A 26,530-nucleotide genomic window follows, 5' to 3' on the forward strand; every position below is an offset into this window, starting at 1 on the left:
ATTTATGATTACTGAATCATAATACAGATATTCCTTTTTACTTTCTGGTTCATTGGAGTAGACACAGGGAAATATATGAAATCTCTGAACTGTAACCCAGCTGCCCTGATCTCTTATAATGATTGTATAGCCTTTATCCCGTGTCCTTGTGATCATAAAAATCTTGTGACTAACCTTTACTTGTACCTATTTTATCTGGTTTTTCAACTTTAGAGTCTTTTGTATACTACAGACAACCCCTAATATTTATTAATGAAGGGTCTTGGGTCAGCCCAGAACTAACCCACCCCAAGTCCAAAGTTATCTTGATAACATGAAGTGGGATCTAACCAAAATAGGCCAGGTGACATGCACAGTAGCTTAGACTTTAACCAATGGTCACCTAGACCTCTCTGCTATTTTCTTACAATTTAATCAATCTGCGCAAGCCCAATAATTAGATCACCTCTAATTACATCATCTGGGGCCACTGTGCACATTTTCCTAAACCCTGCCCATCTTTTAATACTATAAAACTATCAGAATTACTGCACTTTGGGGAGATAGATTTTTGGACTGATAGGCCATCTGATCTCCTGCTTCAGGCTTAGCAATAAATTTTTTCTCTCTTTGAGACCCTGGTGTCTCAGGAATTGGACACTGAGGGCATTGGGCAGAGAACGTTCGCCTTTGTCTGGTAACAGTCTCATCCCTAATCATACTGTTTGCAAAGGGTCCATGCAATAGACTCTGAGAATAATTAGTCCTCTTCAACTCAATCAGGACTAGTCACAAGAAATTCTGTCCCTTGGATTGCCTGAAAATTCCAACTGTGCTACATTCGATTGAATAGGGTATCACTAGCCTGAAAGCAAGTTGATCGCTTCCTCACATTTACCTCCCTGAGATCAGCAAAGAAATTTCCTAAAACTTTTACTCATCAGCCAGAAAACTTGTAGTCAAGAATTTTGCATCCTTCACTAATTTGGTATGGGGGCCAGGGAACAGTCTCTTAAGTGCTTTAGAGTTGCTTTCTTCTCTTTAAACAGGGATATTAGCTCCTTTCTCAGGGGATTAGGCGTTTTAACCACTATGCGACATTGTTTTATTCTCAGTACCTAGCATGGGGCCTGGAACAAAGTGGGATGGCCAGCATTTGCTGGGTGGATGAATGAATGAATGAATGCATGTACTGTTGGGAGGAATAAATAAGATCATGTGTGTAAAGCATGTACTACTTTGTACTAAGGCACAGTGGGTGCCTTAAAATTGCCTTGAAACCTGAAAGGCACTATATTTCTTCCTACTATCGTACTCACATTGTGCAAAAGGCAAAAGCATCCATTTTTAAAGAATTCTTTTGTTCTAACCAAAGTTTGATTGATTTTTCACTGAACAGGTCTAAAGAGTGAGTTAACCAACTCCCAGGGAATCAGGGCAGGCACACTTGCCTTTCCCTTGCTTTCTTGCTAACTTTATTTTCATCCATTCTCAGCAGCTTCTCCCTCTTTCAGCTCTCCTGACCTCCAGGATTTAATTTCTTAGGGGAGCCTTGTTTTGTCCATCACTATCAACTTTCTCCTCTCCATTTCATCTAGAATGCCCACTTGTTTTGCCTTGCTTGGCCTCTTTTGACTTAGATACTTCAAGAGGCCAGAGCCTCAAGATGGAAGGTTAGCAAAATGTCTTATCACCTCTCACAGAGACAAGTAGATTCTGTTGAATCTAAAGCCACCATTTGATGATTTCTTACTAAGTGCACAATTCTGTGTATGTAATCAAAGCTTTACAGACAGTGGCCTCAATGGACAACTTGAGAAATCAGCCTTTTATCCCCTTATACCAATGAGGAAATAGGTTATTAGAGATTAAGTAATGTGTCCAAGGCCATAGAGCTACTAAAGTGAAGAATGAAGTTTGAATCCAGTCTTCTCTGAGTGCCATAACCACTATACTAAAAAGCTGCCATTCCCTGGACCATCTCTTTTAGGATGATGTCATGTTCACCCATTCATTCATCTACCAAACATGGTAAAGCTTGCCCCATGTGTCACATCCCACAGATACACTCTGGATGGGGCAAGATGTATTCTGTGGCCTCAAGGAGCTGCCAGGTAAGAGGAGAAGTGCAATCATGTATCACATATCAAGCGGTCTCAACAAGGGGATTGGGGGCCCAAAGGTATAGCGCACCCTGGAAATTCACAAGCTACATCCAGCCCACAGCCCACTAGCAACTTTTTTTTTTGCCTCCTGCAATGTTATATAAAATTCTCAACTTTTAGCTCTCTTTAAGATTTGGCCATGCTAACTTCCCACATAAACACTATCTGTTGGAGGTATAAGACGGCCCCAGTCCCACCCTGCCTGATTCACTCAGTCTTGTCATCTCTCTGGTTCCTGGAAATATTTTAAGCTTGCAGCCTCTGGAGTAAAAACTCTCTCAGAAGTAGAGACTAGATTATCTTTTTCCAGGTACTTTAATTCATGTAGGGTAGAGTCGTGCAGGGAGTGTGAAAAGAATAGACTTACTTTCTAGCTCTAACCTTCAGTTTGATTAATTGACCCTGGTCTTAAGTTAATCAGCCAAATGATAAGGAAGAAAGATATTTGTAAGAGGAATTAATACGTATCAAAATGTTCTTAGACCCAATACAAAAGGCTGGCAGAAGGGTGCAGTGGAAAGAATGTGAAGCTAGGAGGCAGAGGAACCAGTTCTAGTCCCAGTTCAGTAGCTCTCCAGCCTCTTGACCTTGGGCAAATCAATTAAGCTTTCTGAGCCGCTTCCTCTATGAGAAATGAGCCTATTGCCCATCTCAGATATCTCTCAAGATTGTTATGAAGAACAGGCAAGACAAGTGAAAGTACATTGAAAAGTGAAAATTGCAATCTAAATGCAAGGTAGTGGCATTTGGAGGTATTATATCAAAAAGCTGGATGAAGGCTAAAATTAGAACACTAAACTTCTCTTACTGAAGTAGCCTTCCACCCTCCTACATTCTAGGCCTTCCTTTCCGCCTGACTATGAATCATAGTCACTGGCAGCTACTTTCTCAATTTGAAGAATTTATAGTTGCACACTCTGACACACTCACACCTCTATTTGTCATTTCTATATATTAGCTCTGACCACATCCTGGTTGAAGTGCTAATTCGATCTGCAGCCATGGTTACATGAAATACATTGGTTATACAACTCATTTTCACTGTCTTTACTCTGTTTGGTAAAACAGTTTGGATCAAATTTTTATGGATGTGGTAAAGCACCTAGGTAGAGTTTTATTTTTGGAAAGTGTGAGCCGAGGCTCTGAAGTCATCTGGGAGTTACAAGCGGTTGGGGTGGGGCGGTGCCTTTTCTGTTCCACAAATAAAGTGAATAGCTCTGCTTCTGGCAGACTGCAATAACTGCTGTTTAAGTCTTCAAACATTGGATGGGAAGTGTGTTTTTTAAGAAAGCGAGTGGACAACCAAGCACTTGTATGATTCAGGGTCTCCCACACAGGTAGTAATTAAAAAATAGACATTAAATTTAAAGTTGCATAATTCTCTTTAACACTAGAGAAGGGAACTTAGAGTTCTGCAAACTTTGCAGCAATAATTGAATGACTTGCTTATTTATTTTTCTCAGTGGTGTTGGGGGAGAGGTTTATAAGTTGGAATAGCTTAAAACTAATGGTGTGGCAAGAAATACAATTATGCAACTCAAAAGCAATACAGATACGATTTTATTTTCCTTCCCATTTTCTCCTTTCATTTAATGTTAACAAAAGTTCAAGGCAATTAAAAACCAAAAGCTACCTTTCTGTGATTATAAAATGTAAAGGCCAATTAAAAGAAGGAATGAACAGAAATATTCTCATTCCAATAACAACTCATCTCTGTGGAATGTACGATGCGGAATATTTCAGATTCACCCGGTTCTGGGCTGGCTGCAGGCTTCACCCCAGAGGGTGGGCTGTGAAAAATTCATGTTGCCGAAGGACAGACCTTCAGTTCTTATCTGCTCGGGTTTCCATCTGCCTCCTTGACGCTGTATGGCAATTTCTTTTTGGCAGTTTTGACAAATAATTGTTGGTGAATGCAGAGGACATATAGGAGTATGACGAAAAATTTATTGAGCACCTATCCTTTGCCAGGCAAATAGGATATTCTGTCTCAGCACCCTCTTTCTTGGATACAGATGATATTTTCTCCATTTCATCAAATGCAACTTGAGACGCTTCTGTAAATAGATTACTGCCCCTAAGCTCCTCTTATAGAGAAAATTTTGAACTCTCACTGGTTTCACCCCACCCCTGATCCCACAGGTGTACATGCCCTCGACCCCAAATACCTCCTCTCCATCTCTGCACTGCCTTTCCACAAACAGGCTGTAGGTAATTGCAAATATGTGATTTGTAAGTAAGGATGGAGAAGAAACTACTTAAGCAGGGGATGGCAGGGGAGCTGCCCCTTAGATGTTGTGTGTGTGCTCTCCCCACACCCATACCCCCCATACCCTTCCTCAGATCATTACCCTCACTCCATGCCTGGAGACCTCAAAGGTTCAGGGAAGGCTTTCTGGAAAGCACTTGGGTGGGATGATGGGAGAGGCCAGGAACTCAGACCTTATCTTCCTGCTCTCCACAGCGGTGCCTCAAGGCTGGGCTGCAAAGTGAGGTGCCCACGCTTTATCTCTCCTTAGCAGAATTACATTTTATTTTAAAGGTTGTTGTTGTTTTTTTTTTTTTTGCATGGGCAGGCACTGCCAAACGAACCCGGGTACACTTTTTTTTTAAATCAGACTAACTGGTAGAATACTGAAGGAACAGGCCACTGGGTGGAAAGGCTTTAATAGAGCAAAATGGTTTGAATGTGTGGCCCTGCCCCTGCCAGTTAGAAGGTAGGAAAGGGTCCTAGGGACGCAAGTGGTTTGGAGCAGCAAGAGGAGTGAATGTCCTTGTCATGCCGGAAGGAGGAAGGCAGTGGTTTCCAAGTGATGCTCCTCAATGGAGAGAGCCTGCTAGGCTCCAGGCCTCCTCCTCTAGCTTAGGCTTTCATCTAGTTTTATTTGTGTTATTCTCTTGCCAATTTTCCTATGAGCTGTATTCTTGGCTAAAAGACAGTGTGAAATCCACAACCGCAGGGGCAGCTCACAGGCCATGGGGAGAGAGAAGGCAATCCAAATCCTCATGACCTCATAACTTACCCAGTGTGCGTCCTCCAGGAAGGTCATTCAGCTTCTTTGGGGTTCTTTGGGGTCATCTCCAGTATGGGAGAAATCTGCAAGAACACACAAGAAAATGACAGTATGTGTTGCCTCTATGGAGGGAAGCTGGGGGCAGGGCTAGAAGGGAGACCAGGTACTAGTTCGAATGTTTCAGCACGCACGCTACTTTAGAAGGCAAACGAAGCAACAGCTGCAAGTCCACATCTGCCTTCCAGTGTTCCTGATCAAGGCAGATACTGCACGTGAATGTGCTTCTAGGCTGTCAGGAGCTGTACAAATATTTAAAGTCATAATTAATACCTATTCCAGAGAGATGTAAGGGCATGGCAGAATACTCCGCTCCTTCTCAGTTTGCCAGGCAGTCAAGGTAGCTGGAAATTCTTGGGAAGTTCATTCTCATGCTCAGAGATCTTCCAGCCTTTTCCTCCAGCAGGGACGATGCACACACCCCGACCTGAGCGGTGGGACTGAGGCCTGCTCTGTGCTGGCTACCTCCGTGTGCCCAAATGACCCCAGGTTTCCAAGGGCTGGCCAAGTGTGTCCACCCTGCGAGCAAGTTCTGATGTGCACATTCCAGCCATTGCCAGGAGGCGGTGGGCCATTGCTGTGAAGGAGGGGGTGGAATCTGCCGGTGCTGCTGCCTTTGGACTGATCCCTCCCCCAGCTCAGGGCAGGGGAGGGGGTTTTCTAGTATGTGTGCAAGTCTCCCATCAGTTGTTTACTGAGTCGCTATAATAAAAATAACACTGTGAGCATGCTGTTCTTTACACATGAAGGGGTAATGGCACTGATAACTCTTTGTCTCAATAAGATATGCCATTCGAATGATTTTTCCTGTGCTTGCATATAGATTTCATTTAAAGACGTGTTACTTAAGTACTAGGTGATCTATGTGGTGCTGAAGGGGGGTGGGGGCGGGAAAAGCAGCATGTGGACTTGTTCCTGTTCAAAAAGAGTTCCGAACGGCATGAGTCTGCTCAGCTATGCCTAAGCTAGGTGATAGGGCAAGTCGCCAAACTTCCCAAGCCTCAAGCTCCTCATCTATAAGATGGGAAGAAAATAATAATGCCAAACTTCACTCACCACCCAGTTTTGCTCAGAGTCAAATAACAGGATAAATGAGAGTTCTTTGGAGATGAAAACTGCTCTGCAAAATTTACTTTTCAAAAAAAAAAAATAGTAATTAAGTGCTAAACTAAATATTAGGAAGTGCCAAATGAATGAGCTATTCGAAGAGAGAGAAATCAATGTTGGCCGCAGTTTTAAGGGAGATAAAACATGAAGGAGGTGGCGGCTCTGCTGACCCCTGTGCTGGATGTTATCCCATGCAGAGGCTGGACACTCTTGTGGGGGTGGGCTGGGTAGGATGAGAAAGGTAGAGAGACTGGCGGGCTGGGTTGGCAGGGAGCACATCTGAAGAGAAGTGGGAATGGGTGATATGAGCAAGGTGGGTGAGATTAGACGGCGTTGAGATTCTAAGGTAGATATAGTGTGATGGGCCCCAGAGAACCCCTGAAATGGTGAGCAGGGAGGATCTAATAGCATCAGTGCTTAAGTGGCCATATTCTCTTCCCTGATCCCTCTTGTAACTGCAAGCATGCCTTGGCCAAAGCTCAGTATTATGCAGGATTCAATTCCCACTCCTGGGCTTACTGGCAGTCTGCCCTAACCAGCCCAGCTCAGTAATCACAGATATTACAATTAAAAAAAACCCTAACTTTTATTAATAGCATGCTTTTCCCCTTACACAAAATCGGATTATGAACCAAAATGAAATATCACCAAACCAACCCAAAAGAAACTACTATTTATCTTATGATCCCTTGGGAATGAGGCAGTAGGGGATAGAAACAGTGATGCAATCACCTATCTATTCTTTGAATGGATGCCCAAACAGGCCTGTGCTTATTTATGTTAGGGAAAATCACATCACAGACCCTGCATTTATAAGTCATTTTAATTTTAAAAATTCCCCTGCAAACAATTTTTTATTCAATCCACTGTAACGAGGGGAGGGGAAGGATTTTGTGCCCTGTTTCACAGATGAAGAAATTGAAGAGCAGAAAGGTTGAGCATCTTGCTCGAAATTACAAAGCTCGTCAAGGGAAGATGAGGTTCTAATTTTCCAGTTTCCCAGTGTGATGTTCTCTTCACTACACTAACTCCTAATAAGAAACAAGAAGTGGAACAAACAACAGCAACCAGTTACAAAGCTTCTAGTCCTTAAACTCTGTGAGATTTGTGGCCCTCACTTGCTTTGGGGACTCACACAAGTTCTCTATCTGGAACCTATACTCTCCCTGACCCTACCATCACCAGTCTTCTTATTTCTACTCATCCCTTAAGTCTTCCCTGAGACATCATTCCCCTTAGGAAACCATTCTTGACCCCATTAAAGATTAGGGCCCCTACTCTGTACCCCAGCTCTGTACTTACACTTTTACCAAATCCTTAATCTGCTTTATGGCAGTTGTTTACTTAATCATCTTTTTTCCTTTCTAGATGAAATCTGTTACTCATCACTGTGTCCCTAAAATCTGGGATATGTTTTTCTCTTGGAAAATATTTGCTGAATTAATGAACACTTATAAGATTAGGAAACTGAGGCACACTGAAATGGAATGACTTTCCCAAGGTTTCATAGCTAATAAGAGACCGTGTGGCAACTCTAAGGCAATTCTTCTACCTAAATATTCAGTGCTTGCTCCACTCTGCGATGCTGGCTTCTAGATTCATACACAACATTATCGCCAACTAGAAGATTCTCAGGAAAAAAATTATCCACCAATTGGAATTTCAATATTTGGAGTTTGGAGAACTCTTTCAGCCTGAGCAGTGTGTTCAGATGAAAGCCAAATATTCCTGGGCATTCCAGGGTCCAGGCATACCATGGGGGCTTCCTTTGGTGACCAGTTGCTTTAGAATCTTCAGTGAGGCTACCAGTACCAAAAAGGAGATGAGAGCAGTCAAGACCTGACTCCCAAAGATTGTTGGTCTCAAATGAAGACTTGCCTTGTCCTGTTGGGGCACCATCTTGAATATTAAGATTATATCACTTGAAAGTTAGACTGTCAACTTTCCTCAAGTTGGAAAGACCTAATTGGTTATGTTCCTGACATTTCTGTGTCCATGCATTGGCATAATTTCATTTGGCAATTCCAGTTACCAAGCATACTGAATAGAGTAGTACATGTGTGTGCGGCCCTCAGTGTCTCACTACCTCACTTTTATTACAGCAAAAAGCTTTTCCTGTTTTGTCTCAGATGGAGGAACTCCCTGGATTGCCAACTTTTTTCTTCCTTCTCCAGGCCTGGCTAGTTCACACAATTGAAGCTGAAGAAGTCACAAGCTGCCATCTCAGTTCTCTGCAATTTAACAGCAGACAATTTACTCAATACACAATTATTGAGTGCACGCTGTGGTCATAAAGAACCTTTTTCTAAGATTTTTCAAGGTAATGCTGCCTAAAGAGAAAGAGTAAGCTTCCCAGCTGTCTGTGTAAGAGATTCAAAATTGAACTGAAGGTATAGTCTGTGAGTGCAAGGAATTTATATTTCTGTGTGTGGAGGAAATGGAAAAGCACAGGAGAAGCACCATAAGCCAAGACTAGTTAAGTGCCCCAAGGGTAATTCAAACAAAAGGTTAAGAAAGCACTAAGGTCTAGGGAAAGCTTCAATGAGGATCTGATTTGAGTTGGCATCTGCAGGGTGAACAGGAAGTTTAAAGGCAGGGATGATGGGAAAGAAAGGGGATTCCATCCTGCTCAAGAAAGCACAGCTGGCTCAGCGAAAGAACCAAATCAAGGTGGGCCAGGCTCTGGCTGAGGTCTGGAAGATTTCAACTTCCCACTGTTAGCATCTTCCACCTCAGCCTTTCCCCCAGTCAGCTGCTCTAATCACCGTGGCAGTGAGCAGATATGCCAAATGCTGAGGATTCTTGAAGGTTGCTGTCCTGAGGAGGGCTGCTCCTGGGGAGATTTCTCTCCTCTGAGCCTCATTAGCGTGTTATGACTTGAATGCCCAGAATATGTCTGAGGGTGGGGGGTGGGGCGACCACTGATAAACGGGGCTCAAGGATCTTCAGGGGAGGCTTTCGTGTTTGGCCATGAAGGCAGATTGTTGTGTTAAGGAAACTTGAGTGGATAGTGCCTTTTCTGCCTCCTGCCGCACACATGTTTTATCCCTTTGTATGTACTTCTGTTTGAGGTCACTGAGTAACCAAACCTGTCCTAGGTAATCAAACCCCAAATCAATTGGCTTAAGTTCAAAGAGAACTCTCTCTCTTTCTCTCTCCCCCCTTCACACACACACACACACACACACTTAACCTACCATGTAGCAACACTGTCAACATTTAGCATAGGACTTGTGGAAGCCAAATGAGATCATAGTTCAAGAGGCAAATCTAGAGCCCACCTGCTAATCAGGGGTTGAAAATGAGAAGCACACAATGCAGATATAGCCAGTGAACGGATTTGGTTTGGTCTACCAAACTGTTAGACAGGGTTGCACAGCTCTTCCATTCTCACCACTGTGTCTTCCCTATGCTCTCCCATCGCCTGCGTTACTTGTTAAGGGAGACCAGCCATGGGCAAAGCCTCCACTCACTAGTTGCGTGACCTTGGAGAAATCCTTTACAGCTCTGTGCCTCAGTATATAAAGGTACATATGCACACATATTTGTAACCCTACTTTAATAGAATTGTTGTGGGAACTCAGTGAGATAATCTGTGTAATGGGGTAAAAACAGTGCCTCACACAGAAGAAGCATTTAATAAATGTGAGCTGTACCCGCCAGGCCCTGGTAGCCATGTGCACTTGTGACCCCTGCCCTGATACAATGGTGAGGAGCTCAAGTGTGCAAACAGGGTCATGGTGACAACTCCTGTTGTTGCAGGCAGAGCCGGCAAGGTGTGCTCTGTAACACTGTGGAAAGACTAACCCATGTACAGCCCTAGACAGACAGGGGTGTTTTGGTGCCTGGAGGCTTTTTCTGGAACCATGGGCTGTACATGATCACAGTTGAAAATTTCTTTTCCTTTCTACCACCTCACCTCCTCAACCACGTGGGAAAGAGTATTATTTACAGACAGTGCAGATGCTGTTCATGTCTACTTTCCCACTAGACTGCAAGCTATTGGAGAGTGTTCTCCTCTACATATCCCAGCATCTAGTGCAGTCTTGGCATATATTAGATGCTCGATAAATGCATGTTGACTGATTAACTGACTCATTATGGTCTTGGGGGATGGAAAAGAACCCGAGTTAAGCTTGCCCACATGAGTGCTATGCATTACCTTACCAGGGCCAGGGCACCTACATTCATCACCGGTACCCTGAGTCCTAAAATCTGCACAAGCTTTGCACAGGTCTCTGCAGGGCCAGGTGCTGCGGTTGGGGGTGGGGTGAGCGGCAGGGTAGGGGGACCAGGACTGGGGCCTAGGAACAGGAGAGCCATGAAGTGAGTTGAGCTTTGACACCTGGGGTTGGAGCCCTCAAGAGCAGCATATGGTTTACGTAAATTGATCAGACAACTGGAGAACCAGCTGAGGAGGGAGGAAGCAGGTGTCACGGAAGTTCAGAGCAGCACAGTCTGGAGTCTGGGAGACGGGTGAAGAGATGGGTAGCCCCAGGGTGCAGAGATCCTAGAATAGATCTTGAACCCAGGGAAGAAGCTGTTTTCTCAAAGCTCTACCAGAGACAGGTAGGACTCGCACCCTGATCTTGCAGTCTTCCTGAGAGTGGGATCTGTGCTGCCTCATCCTGTTTTCTTTTTATTTCTCACAGTCCTTAGCACAGTGTTGGGCAAACAGAGATGTTTAAGAGACATTCTGGAAAGCAACATAGAATTGCGTTGGGGGAACTTTTGCCTTCTAAAGCAAGGCTTCCAGCCTTCCTAGGAAGTTTTTACAATTCTTTTGCAGGGGAGCCAAAGCTGATTAACTGAAGTAAGTGACAGCCCTCCAGATTTCCCTGACCATCACTGGGAAAAGAAGTGTGAGAATTCCCAGTCTAGACCTTCCCATGAAGCTATGACTTCTTGAACCTACCGACTGAGAGGAATTGCCTTAGATATTGCATAGTGTAGCTCCAGAAGCTAGGAGTCATTGCAGCAACAATACAACCTTGAGACGAAATGGAGAAATCACAATTTTAGAAAGTGGCTTACCAGTTTATTTATTTTCTTCATTAGGATCTCATGCACCCCTAAGAGTTTCCTTGCCCAGGCACAGGAAGACCTCTATTCAATGCCATTTGCGAGGTTTCCTGCCCTTCACTCCCCATCCCCCCCCTTTCCTCTTGCCTTCTCTTATACATGGAACCATGTCCAGAGGCAGAGAGAAAAACAAAAGCCATCCTAGGCCTATTCTCATCTCCGTCCCCCAGATCCCTTAATTTGTTTCGAGAAAACCCATGAATTGAAATCATTCCGTAACGATGTGAAAGGGGCTGGGAGTTCCATCTGCAAAAGCACGTGTCGGTTAACTGATAGTTAATGAGCAACTACTATGTCCCAGATACTGGGCACTGGGAATGGAATAAAATGATGAGGTTGTGGCGCCAATGGTGACTGTGGAGGGTCAAACTTTACCTAGGGTCACGTTTATTAATAAAATAATAGAGACTGAGCTTTCATCTCCTCTAGGATGCCTATTGCCTAGAGCTGGAGGTTGTGGCGCCAATGGTGACTGTGGAGGGTCAAACTTTACCTAGGGTCACGTTTATTAATAAAATAATAGAGACTGAGCTTTCATCTCCTCTAGGATGTCTATTGCCTAGAGCTGGACTAAGTATGCTTCCTCTGGGTCCCACGAGTCCCTGTCATTACAGTTATCTAGCATTTGTTACGCTGTGTTATAATGAATTCTTTACCTATCTGTTTGCCTAATAGACTTTACACTTCTGAGGTATAGAGCCTCTTAGTCATCTCTGGATATGGACACTGGATCAGAGCTCACAGACAAAGCACCTGTCTTGTTGACTTATCATGAGGGTTAAATGGTTGATGTAGGTAAAGTATTTAATGCAAAGCCTGGCACGCCTCACAATATGCCATATATTTTAATTTTAGTTTGCCTCCATTATCTAATATCCCAAACAACTCTGCACTTCTAAGAAATAAGAGGCAGGATTCAGTGTCTTTCATTAAAGCAAATGATCAAAGGCATCAAATAAGGGACCGAGCATGGGATAGTATGCCACCTAAAATGCATATTACCTGCCACAAAGGAAGTGAATTTATAAATATCTTGACAGAAATGTGGGCAGAGATAATGCAAAATTTCTTTAACGCTAATAGTTGGTAAATAGAAAGGAATGGCATAGTTCCCATTATTAATCATTTAAGAAGCATAAAATGTTTTCAATCATCTGTTTATTGTAAATGTACTCATTCATTCCAATAACAAATGTTGAATGCCCACACACTGAGTGGCTTAAGTATTTTCTCCCCTCATCCTCAGGCCCCACCTTGGAGGAATATTTTTAAACCAGGAAAATCTTATTCCTGGAAAATATTGGTCAGGAGCATCAGACCTTCTTCCCCCAGGAGCACAAGCTCTGTGACTGTGACTGTGTCTCCTTTCCTTGTTCCAGACAGTGTGTGTTTGGGGAGGGGAGAGTGGTTGCAGTACCTCTGTCTGTAAAAAAGATATTTTTTCCATGGCTAAGCAAATCTGTGTCACCTGTCCATTGAAAACACAGTAAAACCAGCTCTTTTCTAAGAGGGGTCAGTCATGTCCTGGTGTAAAACTATGAAACGCGTGGTAGTTGGAAGTCAGCAAGTATCCTAAGCTGCCGGGAAAATTGTTGCTTTTTTTCCTCCTGAACCAGTGGAAGCTTTGGGCCATGTTCAAATATCCCACAGGGCAGGATCTGAGTTTTAATTTGGAAACTAGGGGAGCTCTGAATAGGTTATGCCTGGGTGTGCGGCATGCAAAAGTGCTCCCCTTTCCCAGTGGTGGTTTCATTATGGAATGGTGTGGGTCACCCATGTAATGAGTCTGGAGGTTTTAATCTAGGCCACTCCTGGGGTGCGCTGGCAATTGCTACTCAGCAGATTGTGGGCCTTGGGCAGGAGGGAGTGTGTCAGGTCAAGAGTGGAAGGTGGGGAAATTGAGGAGAGGACAGAAGCCACCAGTCATTTATAAGAAAGACTTGATATATAGAGCAGGTCTGCAGAGCTGGGATGACGAGAGCTGCGCTCTTTCAACTTTGCCACTTCTCTCTAGTTCGATAACAAATTTTGATGTGCCCACAAAGCAACCTGGTGGGGCGGGGGTGGGCAGCAGCAACGCTTGTCAGTTTCATATGCTCCCAATTCTTAGATCACATTTGATAAACAGTTATTAAGTGTTTAGCATGCATGCTGGAAATCCAAGGGAATGAAGAAAGGTTGGACAGACATTTGTTTCTACTAGCCACGAGGGAGGTCATTTTGACCCTGTGTTGACTCCTGGGTGGTTTCAGGCCAGTGCATAAGAATGGCTGCCTGGAGCTTCTGGGCTACAGCCAGCATTTTGGGAATATGATGACCATGTGCAAAGGGGCTTTAGAAAACCGGCATTTTATCCCAACTGGTGGAGCTGCACAAAAATCTAAGATTAGAAACCCTCCATAGAAGGGCACAGACTCAGTATCTTATTGGGGTTGGGGAGGGAATAAGTCAGGTCCTGACTCACAGTGCTGCATTCTTTTCTCTTATTTCCTGTGGCCACTGTCTCATGTCATTTAGGTTAAGAAACAGCATGTCCCCTGTGTGTCATTTGGTTCCATAATACTAAAGCTAAGCGAGCTTCCCATTTTCCAGTGCCTCTTTTCAGCTGCCAACTCCCAATCGCTTACACCCATCTCCAAACCTGTGCGCCCCCAGATTATTTCCCTCAGAACAATTTGAGACTAAAAGCATTATACCGTGCAGCTATCCTTATTGTCATTATTCACAAATGTTTCTCTTCTGTCAACTTTCTTTGATGTTTTGCCTGGAAAACTAAAAGAAATTGCTGGTGGGCTTTCTTTAAGCATTTCTGGCTTGGAATTGGGGATGTAGTTAAGTAGAAGAAAAGTTAACTGTAAAACATCCTAAGAAGAGGAAGTTATAGACAATTAAAAATGAGTGTTAAGTCTGTAGTTAGTGGCTTACAAACACATTTTTTTGACCCCTTCCATTTTGTCTAAGAACTAAAGTAATGGTTAGGTTTTCTTGTGTTTCTTAGCAGCAAAGGCCGTGGAACAACTTGGTTACAGTCGTGGGAGCAAGTCTCTTCCCAGAGGCATGGATTTGGTTTGGACACTGCTGCGGTCCCTTGGGAGTTGCCCTGAAAAAGCGATCTCGTGTCCATGTGAGGTTCATTTGGGAACCTAGCTACCCTTTCCCAGTCTCTACTAAATGTTCATTCACGTCCCCAGTTGATGCTCTGTTCTGATAACTCAAATTGATGAAGAGAAAAAGTCAGAAACCTGAGCAGGGCTGTGGCCCTGGGGACTGCCCTTCAAAGAATTTGCTGTAGATTTTCCTTTTAGGAGAGGAAAAAAGTCTGCTCTTGTCACAGTCTTTTCTCTCTGACTGTGCCTGTGAGAAGTCTGATGATGAGCTCCTATTTTTTACTTGGAGCCTTTCTCATCGATTGGTACGTTATGGATCAATATTCGATGTGCAGTGCTGACTTGTTCACTGGTCTCCAACACACATTCTTAAATCTGAGACAAAACAGTTTCATGACAACTTTAACGACACGCTAAAAGGGATTTAGCTAATGAAGGGCACCTGATGTGGTTTCCCTTCTTGCGAGGTACTTGGGAACTCTGCTTTGAGAAAAGTTTGAAGACTGGAGTTATGGTGTGGAGGCTGATTTAAAGGTTGAGATCTGCCCACATCTCTCCAGGGGTTGCTCCTACTTTTCCCCAGAAGCTCCTATGGCCTTCAAGTGCATAGCCTTTTCCATTTTACCTTGTTCTAGTTTGCTAGTTGCTGGAATGCAATATACCAGAAATGGAATGGCTTTTAAAAAGGGGGATTTGATAAGTTGCTAGTTTACAATTCTAAGGATAAGAAAATATTCAAATTAAAACAAGTCTATGGAAATGTCCAACTTAAGGCATCCAGGGAAAGATACCTTGGTTTAAGAAGGCAGATGACATGGGTCGTTTCTCTCTCAGCTGGAAAAGCACACGGCGAACATGGCGGCATCTGCTGGCTTTCTCCTGGCTCTACAAAAGGGAATCTCTCCAAAATGTTTCCTCTTTTAAAGGATTAATGGGTGGAGTCACAACTCCATGGAAGCTATCTGAACAAAAGTTACCACCCATAATTGGGTGGGTCACATCTCCATGAAAACAATCAAAATGCTCCCACCCAGCAATATTGAATGAGGGTTAAAGGACATGGCTTTTCTGGGGTCCATCACAGATTCAAACCAGTACATAACTCTGTTAGCATTTGAGGTCCAGCTGACTGAGACCCCAGACAGTATCAGCTCTTCTAGAACAGAGGGAGATGGAGCTTGGATTCTGGCCCCTCCATCCAGGCCTGTGGCCCCGGCATACACTTCACCTCCCTGAACCTTAGTTTGCTCATCTGTGAGATGAGGGAGTGGGGCTGGCTCATCTCTAAAGTACCTTTCTGAATCTGTGGTTACTTCCTTTTCTTTATCAACTGACTGCCCCTATTAGAAGTCTGTTCACTTAGAAGTTTTGATGTTGGCATGAAATTCAAGCTTCACTGGGTTGGAATATATTAGGCTACCCATGTTGGAACAGGGGAGGATCAACAATACATCTAGGCATCAACCAGTGCTTAGATTCAAGGCCTTTACTGATTTAACTAGCACCTTGGTGAGAATTAGAAACAAAACATCCCCTTAGGGTGACTGCTTGTGGGGCCTAGCCGAACAAGAATAGTGGCTGGCTTTCAGTGCCCACAAACTCCCTGAAGCCGTGGGAAGCACGTAGCCAGTGTAAACATTCTTGGAGCACTCCCTTCCTTGGGTTCTGACCACACATTAGCTAAGGAGTGAGAAGGGAAGAGGCCAGAATAGATACCCATCATTGATATGATGGAAGGTGACTTTTTTTTGTGTGTGTGTGCACAGATTTTATTGAGATATAGTCACTTATCATATGCATTATCCAAATTATACAATCAATATCTCACAGTATCATTACTTAGTTGTGCAATTATCATCACAATTATTTTTGGAACATTTGCATTACTACCAAAAAAAAAAAATGATCAGATAGACACTGTGCCAGTTTGAATCTGTTGTGGGCCCCAGAAAAGCCATATCCTTTAACTCTCATTCAGTATTGCTGGGCGGGAGCTTTGTGATTGTTTCCATGGAAATGTGACCCACCCAATTGTGGGTGATAACTTGTGATTAGATGGGTTCCATGAAGATGAGTCTCCACCCATTCAAGGTTGGGTTGCTTACTGGAGCCCTTTAAGAGAGAATCATTTTGGAAGAAGTTTTAGAGCCACAAGAGCCCACGCAACCAGAGACCTTTGGAGATGAAGAAGGAAAACACCCCCAGGGGGAGCTTCTGGAGGTAGTAAGGAAGCCATCCTCATTTTAATGAAAGCAGGGTTCTCCCACACAGGTGCAGTAATTAAAGACTTGGGATCTGAGTTCTGGAGAAGTCTTGACAGATCTTACAACAGAACTGAAGTATTCATTCTTCACATGGGGAATGGGAGTATTTTTTAGAGCTGTTGTAAGTTTACAAAAAAAGTTATACAGAAAGTACAGGTCCCATATTTTCCATCTCAGTTTTCCCCATTATTAACATTTTGCATTATTAGAGTGGCATATTTATTATAATTGATGAACCAGCATTATTATAATTATACTGTAGTCCATTGGTTACCTTAGGGTTCACTTTTGGGGGAGTGAATCTTGACTTTAAGGTTTCCTGGGGATTCCCTCTTTTAGTTAAATGTTTTTGTACTAGCTATGTTCCGTTAGCTCAGGAGTCTCTGCACCATTTTAGATATTAGACTGCAAGAAATCCTGGGGAAGCCTTTAGAGTCTAGAGTCTTCTGAAAGTCACAAGAACACCTGTAGGCCACTAACGACAAATCCAAGACTCTTCAGCATCAACACAGTCTCACTGATAGTGCTACAACGCTACCTTAGCTGCTTACAACACTGCGTTCATGAACAACATCTGGAACAGTTAAATTGAAGCTGTCTCCACCTCTCCCTGAGCTCCAAATCTGTGTATCCTGCTGCCTACCATATATCTCCACTTGGATATCTCCAGTGCATGTCAAATTTGTGTCTAAGGTATGAATTGCCTTCTTCTACAAACTGCTACCTAAGACTACCCCTCCTTTTGTTTATACTATTTCCATTAATAACAAAACAATGTTACTTTTTCCTTCCAGCTCAACACTTTAAATCAACCTAGGTTCCAGTAATTTCTCCCATATCACACTGACTTAGTTCCCAAGTATCTTTTATTCTACTTCCTAAATACCACTAAAAGCCATTCCTTTTCCTCAGACTCCACTGCCATTGTTTTAGCTGAGGTCCTCATTATATCTGCTTCCCATCTCTTCAAACCAGCCTCAAACTGGCCATTAGCTCTCTCTCCAAACGTAAGTTTGACCACACCCTGCCCCTGTTTAAAAATTAAAAAAAACAGCTTCCTACTGCTACAGGAGACAGCTCCACTTCTTAGTATGGCCACGTAATCCCTATTACTTGCAGTTCCCCCAACTTGCCCACGACTTTGCATGTACTCTTACCTCTGCCTGGAATATCCTTTCCCTGGGAACTCTCAAATTTCACAACCCTGCTCAACTAACACTTTCGCGGTGAAGACTTACCAGATAATTCTGGGGGGAGTTTATCACCCCTACTTTTGGATTGCTTCAGTGTCTTGAAGCCACTGTCAGGATGCATATTATTCTGAGCTTCAGTCATCTGTTTCTGTAGCTGTCTTATTTATCAGATTTGGGCCCCTCAAAAGAAGGTACTATCTCCAAGTACCTGGCATACTGTCTGGCATGCAGAAGGTAGAGTAAATGCCAAACAAATGGATGTATCTCCCTCTTTGAGTAAATCAATGACTTAGCCTGTTGAGTGTCCATTATTCTCTGGGGTTTAGGCTTGAGGGAAAAGGGCAGAGCATCCTCAGTTCATCCCACAACCCAAATATTGACAAAGTACGGGGGCTGGAGAAACATTTGATCTGCAATTCATCTCTTTCCTAAAACTGTATCTGGCATGGGGGCGGGGTCCAGAACATCAGTCATAATGAAGGACTCGATCATATTTTCCCTTGTAGCTGCTTCCACACCCAACACTGGGTGAAGGGAAGCACATCAGACCAGGTAGTTGATGGAAGTGAATCAGCTTAAATGGCAGGTAAGATCCTTGTTGAATTCTCTAAGTGGAACTTGCAAACCGTTTGTAAAAGGGATCAGAAACAAGACACATCAATGTTATTTTTTAAAGCTCAAGCCTCTCCCATTACAGAACTTCAAGATGAGGGTTGCTTAAAATTACCTTCAGGTCTTAAGAATTTTAGCTGAGTGAATGAAGTACAACAACTTTGGAATGGAGGTACTGCCAAGACGTGTCAGCACACTTTTTCTCCGCTTCCTCATTCAAAAGAATCAGTGACACAGGCTGCAGGTCGCGCGGCACACTGGCTGCCTGCCTTCTCTTAAATTAGGGCAAGCGTTTGTCTTTGGTTCAGTTTCCCTTTCGGTTAGGCAGGACCAACATTCCCTCTAGATAACGTCTATAGTTTATTATTACATAATGTATTTCATGAGGACCTTCAAAAACGCTGGGGAAACAGGTCCTATTGTGGCCCCTGTGGATGGCGTGAGGTCTAAAGAGCCAAAGAAGTTAGGAAGCAATCTGTGCCACAGCAAATGCCTCGGAGGCTCTGGGACTAGCAGACAGGTCCCACTCCATCCCTGGCTCCAGGCCATATTTTTGTTTTGGCTAGTTTGTTTTGCTTAACTCCGTTGAAAATATGACTTCACCGAGAATGATTTAGAAGCATCTAAGCCCATGGTGCTTTTTGGAAAGTCTCAGGCCTTTTTCAGTAGCGAAAAGAATGTCCATCTGTCCCTTTCAAACCGCTCCTAACGGCAGTTGTCAACTGGAGTAAGAGAACTCCACCCACTACCCCGAGGAACCCATGTGCACGGAGCCCAGAGGCTGATGTACGACTGATGAGAATCCACCGGAAAAGAAAGAAAGCAACTAAAACCAAAGTTACAAAGGAGCGATAGGCTATTCAAGGAAAAAAAAAGGAAAGAAAAAAAATCCTTAGATCCCTTTTATCTCTGTGACTGATCTCATGCTTCTAAAGAAACAAGTGGAGTGGGGAACCCCTTTCCAACAGAGGGCAGCTTAAAATATTCTTAAAAACAAAACAAAACAAAACAACCAACAACAACAAGGAAACTTTTGAAACTCACCTCTCAGCTCACCGGAGGGCTTTCTCCAGGCGCGGTTGCCCAGCCATCTACTGGCTGCTGCCTGGCCTGACACCAATCCCAGTCTGAGGGGCAAGGTCAAGGTTTCTTTACTCCGGCCCCTGCCCCTCCCACCAGGAGCCAAATCCGCAGCGGAGGGGGCAGTGGGTGTCGCCGTCCCGCCCCGCCCCCGCCCCCGCGCCCGCCCCCGCGTCCGCTCGGCTCCTGGGCGCGCTTACCTGCGGCTCCCCGCCCGGAAGAGCGCCCTCCGTGTGCCGCGCCCTCCCGCTCGCTGACGCCTCGCATTTTTGAGGTTTCGCTCCAACTCGGTCCTGCCCCTGATGTCAGAGACACAACTTCCTGAACCAGGCTGGGCTCGCCCTCCCGCTCCCTGCGCTCGGCCCCAGCAGACCGACCCAAAGTGCCTTTGGACTTTTTGGGCACCCACGCTGCAGGCGCGCCCTCCCCACCCCCGTCTTCCCGCCAGTCACACACCCCCCCCACCCTCACCCCAACCCCGCCACGACGTGTTCGTGCCCCCTCCGTGCCCGGCAACGCCTTCTTCAGGACACAGCTGCTGGCCTGTGGAGCGTGTCCCCGGTTTCTTGCACAGAAGCACGAACGTTCCCAGGGACGTGAGACTCGGCTTAAGTACAATCGGCCAAGTGCTGCCTAACAGGGCAGACTTCTTGGAAGCCCGGAAAGGGGTGCTGGAGAGGGAACCACGGGGGCAGGTTGGGGGAAGGCTCTAATGTGTTAACCCGGCAGACAAAATGACGGGTTCCTCTAGTCAATGTCATGTGGCTCCGTCCAGTGCACACAACACCTCAGAAGTTTTTTTTTTTTTTTTTTTTTTTTTTGCGATCGCTCACTGAGGTCGTTAAGGAAAAATGCACCCTCAGGAGCTGTGAGATGCAGAGATGGAGGGGAAAACAGCTTTCAAGATGGTCTCAGGGGTTCTCCCTCACCCTCATTTGCTCTCCAAATAAATTCAGGTCTCTTGAGTCCCATTCCAAGAACCTGGGACGGTAGAAAATGAGAAGGTCTGCGCTAAGGTTGGATACAGGTCTCCAGGCACAAAGCTTCTGATGGACAGAGAGCGCCTCGGTGTCTTCAAGGTTACTTTGTGTGGGGAAAGGAGCTGATGCCAGGATTTGGCTGTGGAGCAGCAGGGGCCTGGCCAGAGTCATCACAGGAGGTCCTTCCAACCTGAGATGCTGCCTTTGCCAAGTGCACTGAGACCTAAGCCTAAGCCCTGACTGTCCTCCACCCAGTGCACCTGACAGCTGGGCTGCTTTGGCCCCTGCATGTGAGCCTTTAAGAAACCACAAAGAAACAAGAGATCCCTTTTTGTTTATGCGAGAGAAACCAAATGGCCCTGAGGTGAAAGGCCAAAGAGAAATTCAGCACTCCAGGTGGAGAGGCCCGGGATGCTCGTGGAAAGAGGAAGAAAAAAAAATCTTTCAGTGCAAGGAGACTAAATTAACCCTTCTTCTAAGAAATTCAGGTGAAGTGAACTCAGTCTGGATTTGATCAAGAATGGGGGGAGGGTCTCAGAAGCAGGTGTGCTAACAAGTAGCAGGAAATGGAAGGAGATAGGGCACAAAAGAGGAATCAGAGCTCTTTGGGTAAAGAGGGAGCAGATATGGACTCAAGCAATTGCATGGGAGTGCCTAGAATAAGGGGCTTTAGTCAGTACATGTGTTTACCAAGCCGGAAAAAGCTCAATCTGTAATGACACTTTGAACCTATAATTTTCTATCTGTATAGAGCTGGTACCCCTGAAACTCCTAGAGCCTTAAGCAAGAATATAGAGTCTAACAGAGCATCGAGGCCTGGAAAGGAGGATAAGGGTAGTAAGGTTTTAAATGCTGGCCTGAGGAGTTGGGAGGGAAGCTTCCTTTCATGTTAAGGAAGGACACTTGACACTCTGCCAGGATCTTTACGTACCATATATCATTCGTTCTTTAACAGCACACTTATGAGATGCAGTATTCACATTTTATAGATGAGGAAACTGAGGTTCAGAGAGGTTGAGTCACTTCTCAGTGTCACACAGCTAATGAAGTGCCAGAGCCCAGATTTGAGTCCAAGTGTTTCCAACCCATAAAACTATCCCTTTACCATGAGGAAATTACCATCTGCAAAGGGATTCCATACTTGAGCAGGAGTATTGTGCAGGCTGGAATGAGGCGTTTTGATGGAAGGCTACAGAAAATACTTGCCTGGACATCTGAAGCAACATTACAGATTGGTTCTGGCCAAGGTGATGGTTATTTAGACTTGTTTTTCCCGGAAAGTGGAAAGAAACTAAACGAGCTTCATGGCCATGGCTGTCAGATATAGAAAGAAAATCTGATGATGCCCATTCATGAGGTGGTACCTCTGTGATATCTCAGAAGTGAGGAAAGTTCTGTGCTGAAAGCCTACAGCTTCTAAGGCAGAGATATCCATGACTCATAGATGGGCAAGATGGTGGGTTTGCTCACACTGTGTTGTCGAGGCTGCTGAGGTCTGTTGAGGGTCTGACACTGCCAGGAAAATGCAGTTATGGCAGAAAAGAAACAGTGGGCATCTGACCAGGATGTTTTCATGGGGGTGGATGATGCATCCCTTATGAAAAAAAGCAGGTTAGAGCACCCAGCTACTATTTTATTCTCCTTGGCAGTGAAAACCCAACTCCGATGAACTCATGAATGGCCTCAGGCAACGACAGTGCTGTTATATTTTGCTTAACCCTCGTTATTTTCACTGTCTTCAGTAAGGATATTCGAAGGTGGTCAAGAGGTTAGTGAGCTCTAAATAGAATGAAACAGCATTAACATCTAATTTTTATAAAAGGAAAGTAAAATAAGCAGATTTGTGAATTGAGGCAGGAAATTTGAACTCTTATTCTGAGTGAATGCCTCCCCCCCACCCTAATTTTAGCAAGAGTGAGCTCTGGTTTCATTTCGGTGTGCTGGGGGAAAAAAGGTATTGCCTTCCTCCCAGAATGTTGTACAGATCAGTGGGGTATTATGTAGAGAATGTTAGCCTGCTTTGAAGGAGTGACTGCTCTTACTGCCTTTCTTGAAAATACCCTGTTTCAGACAGGTGTACTTGCAGTATTGGCCAGCATCAATCCACCTTGTGCTACCTGGAGACGGTTTCCCAGCAGTTTGCAAGCTCCATGAAGCTGCATCTCATATAACACTTGCACCCAGGACTGTGCTGCACAAAAAGGGTGTTTTCTTCAGGTATGGAAAATGTTAAATTGGCAGCATTATCTTACTTAAGCGTAGCATGTTCTTGCCTGCAACACAATGTGAGGGTCTAGAAGGAAAAACAGGACCAGGGAAGGTTCTGGAACGGCAGCCTGGATGACCTGAGGAACTGACTGGAAGCCAAAGGGCTGTTGTGAGGAGGAAATGATCAGCCTATATATGGCGTGGCTAAGATGAGCACAAACTTGTTCATCACATCCTGAAACGGAGCAGTTCGTTGGAACGAGTGAGGCAAGTTCAGGACAAGAAAGCGGAAGTCCTGCTTCCCACGGGAGGCAATGAATTTGTGGAATGAATTATCCCTCAGAGGTGGTACACGCTGGCAACATAAATGGATTCCAGAAGAGTTACGACAGCCGTGAATGGCAGAGCCACAAAGGAGGGCCGTGGAAAGCTGATATACTCAGATATACTCAGTGTGGTCAGGAGTTCAGGGTGAGCCAGCAGACCCTCGCCCAGTGCCCATTTGGGATGTGGATGAAAGAGTCCTTGCTGGGGTGGAGTGTGGCTTTGAGCCAATGGGCAGTGCCAGCGCCTCCCTACTTCCACAGTCTGTGTGGTCTTTGCGTCACAAAGGCAGCACAATCTTGTCCATTTTACCTTAGCCAAGTATTTTCTGCAGATGCTGTTTCTTTTTTTTGTTTTATGTCTCATATGCTCGGTTTAGTGATGAACTACTCAAAAATAGTGACTCTTCCAGGTTAATTAGAGCCATTCTAAGAAAACACTCCCATTGCCCCCCACCTACCTGCTCCCAGCTCATTTAAAACGTCGTGCTTTTTCGTATTGGCTTTCGACTTCTAAACAGATTTTGAGAGCCCGTTTTATAACAATTATTATCATTATCTCCTGCAATTAGATTTCTATTTGAATCTTCCCTCCTAAGCTATCTAGTTCTGACATAAATTACTTAAGTATGAAATCTCCTCTAAAAAGAGGAGTAATGATATACTTTTCTTGGAAGATCTTTTCGATTCAACCTCCAGAATGCCTTCAATGTAGCATCCAGGGTGCCAGGAAAAATGTTACTTTTATGACTGCAGCCCCAAATCTTGGCACTGAGGAAAGTTTAGGATGGCTCTGTGACTCCTCCTCGGCCTCCAAATACGTGCCCCTCCACTTGATGCACTTTGTGCTTTCTTTAGCACCCTTCTTAAGTTCTAGAAACAGAGTTATTTGATGTGGGAGCCACACCCCTTCCAGGAGTGGGGCTATTGAGTGTTGAGTGGTAGTTTGGCAGACTTTGTTTTGAACTCTGGGGTATGTAGGGGTTTAGTTCTCATTTTCTGAGGCTGGCTAACAGTCCCCAGACTTCTTTCTTTACAGTTAAAGCCATTTTTATAGTACTGTTGCTGGCAGTACCGGCCGGCACCACTGCTCAGGGCTCTTCGTTGAGTTAGCATTGGCTTTGTTCTCAGTATAAGCGGTTTAGCCTTTGGATTCCACTTTTCCTTGCAGGGTCTCAGGGCAGGAGGCCCGGGAGCCCCACAGAGTTGTCATTTCACCTCTCTTTGTGGTTCCCTTTGTTTTCTGCTCTTTTTCTCTGCATGGGCTGGGAATCGATCCCAGGTCTCCCGCACGGCAGGCGTGCATTCTACCGCTGAACTACCAGTGCACCCTGCTCTTCTCTTAGGGGTGGGTTTACTTATCAGTTTATTGAATGAGCCCATTGTGTGGGTTTCACATAGCATTTACATGGACTAGGTAAAACACTTCTTGTCACTTTGTCAGAGAGACTCCTGGGAAACCCTGGCTTGCCCTGCCCAGCACATGCACTCTGGCAGAAGCTTTTGTGAAGGCCAAAATGGTTCATTCCCCTTGCCCAGGAGGCCTACAAAGTAACTTTGGCTTGGAAATTTGCTTCCTTAACTAGATCAGTGACTCAGACTATCAGTGTTTCCACAAATGGACTTTCTTTCCCTAGGCTGGCTCTTTCCTAATAGATAAAAGGAAGGGCTGTCAAAAACATCATAAAATAATGGGAAACCTTTCATTTACCAACTTGCAGAAATATACCCCCACTCTATCTGTTTTAACTATCATTGACTTATTGCCTTGTGTGTGCCAGGCACTGTGCCAAACACATTTTACCTCCTGTCTTTACATTTCTGACAACACTATGAAATGCTGTTATTACACACATCTATTAGAGAAGAAAACTGAGATTCAAAAAACTTAAAAATTTGTCCAAGATCCTGTAGACGGCAGACAGATTTGAACAAATAGCTGGAGATGCATTTGTTCATCACATATATGTTCCTGGTCCCATGTGGAACACAAAATATACTAGAATAAATGGGACTCTAATCTCCAGCAACTTACACTAGAGTCACATTTGATCCCAGAACTTTCTGAATATAAAGTTCATGCTCTTTCCACTGTTACCTAACTTCATCAACAGGATAGGTTTGGGGAGCAAGCTTGGAGATGATCAAATTAACCCAAGAAGGGATAGCAATAACAACAATAATACTTGATGCTTACACATCATATTCAATATACAAAGACATTTCACATGTACTATTTAAGGGCTACCCATTCCCCTCTCCCCCATCCTGTTAGTTGGGTTGGGTAGAGTAGCTCTAATCAACTGAGTTAATAAATACAAGCTATTTATTAACCATCTTTCTTTCTATGAACTAGAACATTTTTATGGAGAAATTATAATGAATTGTATCCTGTGATAGGGAGCAGTATGCACGGCTCTCAAAGAATTTACAATCTATGTGAAACTGACCCAAAAAATTATTAGCAGATCATAGAAAGCTGTGTAATGGAGTGCTAAATTTTTTTTTTTTATTAACGGAAAGAAAAAAAAGGAAATTAACACAACATTTAGAAATCATACCATTCTACATATGCACTCAGTAATTCTTAATATCATCACATAGATGCATGATCATCGTTTCTTAGTACATTTGCATCGGTTTAGAGGAACTAGCAACACAACAGAAAAAGATATAAAATGTTAATATAGAGAAAAGAAATAAAAGTAGTAATAATAGTAAACAAACAAACAAACAACCAAAAAAACCCTATAGCTCAGATGCAGCTTCATTCAGTGTTTTAACATGATTAATTTACAATTAGGTATTATCGTGCTGTCCATTTTTGAGTTTTTGTATCTAGTCCTGTTGCACAGTCTGTATCCCTTCAGCTTCAATTACCCATTGTCTTACCCTGTTTCTAACTCCTGCTGGACTCTGTTACCAATGACATATTTCAAGTTTATTCTCGAATGTCTGTTCACATCAGTGGGACCATACAGTATTTGTCCTTTAGTTTTTGGCTGGACTCACTCAGCATAATGTTCTCTAGGTCCATCCATGTTATTACATGTTTCATAAGTTTATCTTGTCTTAAAGCTGCATAATATTCCATCGTACGTATATACCACAGTTTGTTTAGCCATTCTTCTGTTGATGGACATTTTGGCTGTTTCCATCTCTTTGCAATTGTAAATAATGCTGCTATAAACATTGGTGTGCAAATGTCCGTTTGTGTCTTTGCCCTTAAGTCCTTTGAGTAGATACCTAGCAATGGTATTGCTGGGTCGTATGGCAATTCTATATTCAGCTTTTTGAGGAACTGCCAAACTGCCTTCCACAGTGGTTGCACCATTTGACATTCCCACCAACAATGGATA

The 26,530-nt window shown here is 44.0% G+C and overlaps 1 protein-coding gene across 5 annotated transcripts in view; it reads right to left on the minus strand.

The window, feature by feature from the left end:
* KIAA0040 (KIAA0040 ortholog) overlaps positions 1–19,977 on the minus strand; it is a 68,248-nt gene extending 48,271 nt beyond the window's left edge. For 3 of the 5 annotated variants that reach the window (XM_077157075.1, XM_077157074.1, XM_077157076.1), the window contains exons 1-2: positions 19,625–19,812; positions 5,168–5,241 (exon numbers count right to left, since the gene is read on the minus strand). The gene's annotated coding sequence lies outside the window, so the exon portion shown is untranslated. Of the gene's footprint in view, positions 1–5,167; positions 5,242–11,237; positions 11,313–19,624; positions 19,813–19,860 lie in introns of those variants that run through there. The other 2 variants (XM_077157077.1, XM_077157078.1) reach the window with 2 other exon arrangements.
* Positions 19,978–26,530: the final 6,553 nt, after the last annotated feature.

The sequence above is a fragment of the Tamandua tetradactyla genome, chromosome 4 (assembly GCF_023851605.1).
Source record: "Tamandua tetradactyla isolate mTamTet1 chromosome 4, mTamTet1.pri, whole genome shotgun sequence".
NCBI lineage: Eukaryota > Metazoa > Chordata > Mammalia > Pilosa > Myrmecophagidae > Tamandua > Tamandua tetradactyla.